Consider the following 5,492-nt stretch of genomic DNA (forward strand, 5'->3'; position numbering starts at 1 on the left):
CGTGCCAACTCTTCTTCTTCTAATGGCTTTCCAGCAGACTGGATGCCTTGTGGCACATTGCTGCCTCTCACAGAAAATTACACAAATTCCAGACTCTGGGTCCGCCCCCTCCTCAGTGTTCCTCCGGCCGCGTCGCTCTCCTATTCGACCTCCGTGTTCACGGACCTCTCGGCCCTCATGCCAGCATGCCGACCTCCCTCGCTGCTCGACGGCTCAGACTCCGTCTCCTCCTACACTCAACGGATGCTGCTCATCCAGTTCTCAGACCCTGTCCAAATACCTTCCCCTCATTTTGAAGAGCCTGAAATGTTTTGGACATTAGATATCATACCATTATGACATCATGACATTATACCATCATAATATTATGACATTATGGGCGCTTTCACACCTACCTCGTTTGGTCCGCACTTTCAGACTTTTCAGTTTGATCCAAACCAAAATGACAGGTGTGAAACCTCCCCCGGACCACGGCCGGACCTTGCTCAGAGGAAAATAGGTGGTCTCGTTCCGGATCAATCTTGGGGGGAAAATCTTGGACAAAAATCTTGGACCATTGCCGTGTAATTAAAAAACTAAAGATCTTAAGCTTTGAAAACTTCACCAAATTTCTTTAACTTAAAACGTATCCATAGATGTACTCATAATCAGGATCCCCGTGTTCTCGGTGATATGGTGGAACCTCTTGGGGTTTCTGGCACAACCACTAGGGGTTCAGTTGCAGGGAACTGCAAAGTACCTTTTCGTAAATCCTCCCTGGACAAACAGCTTTCTCTGTACAGGGGGTGAAACTATGGAACTCATTGCTCACGTTTTAAACAAGATCATAACTGGCATCACTTTAAACTCAGTCTGAAACAGTATCTGAAGAGCCAGCAGTCAGGTTCTCATTAGTGATCTTGCTCTTGTGTATATGCGCTGTGTCGGTCTGTGGGTATCTGAGTGTGTAGGTCTAAGTGTGAGAGCAGGTGTGGGTGAGTGTGGGTAAACTTGCCGTTTTATGTTGATTATATTTTGTGTGTGCGCTCCTTCCTTGTTTACTGTTTACTGTTTACTGTATATTTTATTCTATATCTGTTTTTAATATTTCCCCTATAACATCTAGGGACAAACATTGCAAATTAGCTTAGGCTACAAATGTTATGATATATGACATAAGACTTTTCCTGCAAATGCTCTATGTTTATGTATCTGTCCCTATACAAATAAACATTAAACAAACAAACTTGGGCCCGCATTTCGGTGACAGTTGCAAAGCCGTATAGCACGTATGCCTGATTTATTATGAATTTTCAAAGTTTGAAACTATAGACAGTCACTGTAGCGCCACCATCAGGACTATTGGTGCCAAATTTTGCGTTGACAAAGTTTGACATGGGACTGGACCTTTATGAAAAGTTTGGTTTATTTTCATGAATAGGAAGTCCAACTTTCCCGGAAGAAGAAGAAGAAGAATAGCGGCAAATACAAACAGTGGCCCTGCTGCTTCGCTGGCCCGGCCACTAATGATGAAATGATGATTGTGGGACATGACATCATCCGTCACATCACTCGATGACATCTGAGTCGGGGGCGTTTGCATGCTCAGTTGATAGTGTTTGTTTACTATGACATCATCAGTCACCACAGGCCTCCATCACTCGATAATGATGACAATGACATCATCGTGCTGGCCGTCCATTGATTGTGGTTCTGGTGCCCACAGGACAGCTAGGCAGTCTGTGCCATAACAGACGGAAGGACACACAAAGTCATGTTATGCCACGGACCGTCTGTCTGTCCTGCTGGCCCCAACCCCACAATGACACCAAGAAGCGGCTGCAAAGCTTACAAATCTGTGTAAAGATATGTTCAAAGAAGCTCCTAAAGCTACTGTACAAACTGCCCTTGACAGAATCAAAAGGTAAATCTTAACTCATTCCCCACCAAGGTTGACCTTTTTCAGTGATTTTCCAGGACCCACAGAATATTTTCTTCTATTACTATGTAAACACCCAATATACCAAAAGACAGAACAAAGCCTCTACTTTCACGGGAAAAAAAGTTTGTTTCTGCCTTCTTCCATTCTAGTTATCGACACTGATGTAGGTCGTTTTCACCGAAAATGCCCGTCTCTCAGTAGGATGCTGAGATACATGCCTTTTTGTGCAGCAAAGCGAGTCAGAGATTCACCCCACGCGAGAGAGCGAACGTGGGGCTGGGGCTTCTGTATGGAGGTAATAATGTAAGTCTGGGGGCATATTTGACGGGTGAAATGTACACTATGTGAGGGTTCATAAAGTGGTTTACTAATCTAACTGACAGGAGCAGTGATTGGTGTGCGTTCACCAGTTTTTGCTGAAAGAAATCCTTCACCATTGAGTGATTGTCACAAGCCTATGTGACAACGCGTGCTGCCCAGGGTAAACAGCTCCTTGCACCGCTTCGAGGGACCAGGCTGGATGTGTTTTATGTGCTTCCTAACATGAAGGGACATCGATGCTGAGAACGCTTGCTGGTTTTGTGGGGCAATAACTCTAGCTTGCAGAGGAATATATGAGTATGGTAGCACTATCTTAAGGTGGCCAAGAGCGCCATCGTATGGCGGTGAAAAGACGGGTTGGTGTGAAAACACGTCAATGGCGGGGAATGAGTTAAGAAGGTTCCAAGAAGACCGTAACAAACCACCATGCTCAGTACTGACTCGTCTTCTCCATTATCCTCAGGAACTCCTGCTCGTTAATTTCACCGTCTCCGTCACGGTCTGCCTCATCAATCATTTCTTGTAATTCTTCATCTGTGAGGTTGTCGCCCAGCTCCTTGGAAACTCTCTTGAGATTTTTTAATGAGATTTTCCCCGTGCAGTCATCATCGAACAAGCGAAACACCTTCAGATGTTCTTCTTTGGAGTCCTTTTCGCTCATTTTCGGTGTCATAATACTGAGGAAGTCATTGAAGTCAATGGTTCCAGAGCCATCCTTGTCTATATCCGCAATCATCTTCTTGATTTCTTCTTTCCTTGGTTCAAACCCAAGAGCTCGCATGGTAACCTTCAGTTCCTTCACATCTATTGTGCCTGTGCCATCGGTGTCAAACAGATCAAAAGCTTCCCTGATCTCTTGTTTTTGCTCCTCTGTCAATTCGGATTTGGGTCCTGGCTTTTTCCTTTGGTTGGTGGAGGGAATGGGCTTTCGGGAAGCCATTTTGTCAACAAGGTTTTTCACTGGTCCTATTTATACCACCAGCAGGGGAGGATTAATGACATCACGGATGATGTCACAATGTGACATCATCCGAGCTGTGATGTGATGTCCTTGTGAGCTGCAGGAGGATGTCCAGGAGATGCACTCTGTCTGCACAAAGGAAACAGATTTGGATTAATCGGTGGTGGATCTTATCGAGGTGGACAAGGCCAACACTTAAAACCCCAACCTTCCACAGTGTTTCTCCTACTCCTCCTTCCAATGACAACTTATTTCAGCAGAAGATTGACAGCAAGAAGGATCACACGTACAGGGTATTTAAGATGGTGAACAAGCACTTTCCCCATGGCAGAGGACTACTCCAACTCACTGCATGCGAAGAGATGTGTCTGTGTGGTGCAGCAATGACTACCTGGGCATGAGCCGCCACCTCAGAGTCACTCAGTCCATCATGGAGACTTTACAAAAGCATGGTGCTGGTGCAGGGGGCACGCACAACTTTTCGGGCACAAGCAAATTCTACGTGGATCTGGAAGATGAGCTGGCTGACCTGCATGAAAAGGATGCCGCTCTGCTCTTCATTTCCTGCTAGCTAACAGTCTGCTAGCTCCCCCATCCTTGAGTAAACTGCCCACGCATGTTCCCGAAAACATTGCCTCCCAAGCCTGTGCTATCTCAGGGAAACAAACTGATACTGTCCTCTGGAATGTCCAGGGAGCGAAGCCGAAAAGATTAGTGATCCCTGGACCCTCAGAGACTGCCTCTTATCACCCGGAAATTAGCTCAGCCACGGGCTGGCCTGCATTAGCTAGTATAGCCCCTGTTAGCACTAGCACTGATCAACCATGGATTGTTGTGAGAGGTGGAAAGAAGAGTTTTGCTCCTCCACCACTGATGTCCCTACAGCTGGTAAACAGATTTCAACTGCTATTGGGTAGCCCTGTATCGACTGCCGATATGGATATTGGACCGGCCCATCTCCCTCCCCTGCACCCTCCCATCTCTCCTTCTCTGTTCCCTCCTCCTCCACATTTCCCATTTCCTCCCCACCTCCTCCCTCTCACATTCCCCCTGCTCTCCTTCCCCTGCACCCTCCAACCTCTCCTTCTCTGTTCTCTCCTCCTCTCTGTCCTCTCCCCTCACATTCCCCCTGCTCTCCTTCCCCTGCACCCTCCCACCTCTCCTTCTCTGTTCTCTCCTCCTCCACATTTCCCATTTTCTCCCCACCCTCGCCCTAATCCGGGCCCGTATCCTACTCCCTCCCCTCCCCCAACCCTAGACCCTACCTCTACCCTGGCTCTCCCTCCCCTGCACCCTCCCATCTCTCCTTCTCTGTTCCCTCCTCCACATTTCCCATTTTCTCCCCACCTCCTCCCTCTCACATTCCCCCTGCTCTCCCTCCCCTGCACCCTCCCACCTCTCCTTCTCTGTTCTCTCCTCCTCTCTGTCCTCTCCCCTCTCTCACATTCCCCCTGCTCTCCTTCCCCTGCACCCTCCCACCTCTCCTTCTCTGTTCTCTCCTCCTCTCTGTCCTCTCCCCTCTCTCACATTCCCCCTGCTCTCCTTCCCCTGCACCCTCCCACGTCTACTCTGTTCTCTCCTCTCTGTCCTCTCCCCTCTCTCACATTCCCCCTGCTCTCCTTCCCCTGCACCCTCCCACCTCTCCTTCTCTGTTCTCTCCTCCTCCACATTTCCCACTTTCTCCCCACCCTCGCCCTAATCCGGGCCCGTATCCTACTCCCTCCCCTCCCCCAACCCTAGACCCTACCTCTACCCTGGCTCTCCCTCCCCTGCACCCTCCCATCTCTCCTTCTCTGTTCCCTCCTCCTCCACATTTCCCATTTCCTCCCCACCTCCTCCCTCTCACATTCCCCCTGCTCTGCCTCCCCTGCACCCTCCCACCTCTCGTTCTCTGTTCTCTCCTCCTCTCTGTCCTCTCCCCTCTCTCACATTCCCCCTGCTCTCCTTCCCCTGCACCCTCCCACCTCTCCTTCTCTGTTCTCTCCTCCTCTCTGTCCTCTCCTCCCTCTCACATTCCCCCTGCTCTCCCTCCCCTGCACCCTCCCACCTCTCCTTCTCTGTTCTCTCCTCCTCCACATTTCCCATTTCTCCCCACCCTCGCCCTAATCCGGGCCGGTATCCTACTCCCTCCCCTCCCCCAACCCTAGACCCTACCTCTACCCTGGCTCTCCCTCCCCTGCACCCTCATCTCTCCTCCTCTGTTCTCTCCTCCTCCACATTTCCTATTTTCTCCCCACCTCCCCCCTCTCCTCCCTCACATCCCCCCGCTCTCCCTGCCTCCTCCACTCT

The 5,492-nt window shown here is 49.6% G+C and overlaps 1 pseudogene across 1 annotated transcript; it reads right to left on the minus strand.

The window, feature by feature from the left end:
* Positions 1-2,672: 2,672 nt before the first annotated feature.
* Positions 2,673-3,182, minus strand: LOC310774730 (annotated as a pseudogene). Its single transcript has one exon. The product of its transcript is annotated as an uncharacterized misc_RNA (transcript).
* Positions 3,183-5,492: the final 2,310 nt, after the last annotated feature.

This window comes from Poromitra crassiceps (assembly GCF_964638095.1).
Source record: "Poromitra crassiceps genome assembly, chromosome: 1".
Lineage (NCBI taxonomy): Eukaryota > Metazoa > Chordata > Actinopteri > Beryciformes > Melamphaidae > Poromitra > Poromitra crassiceps.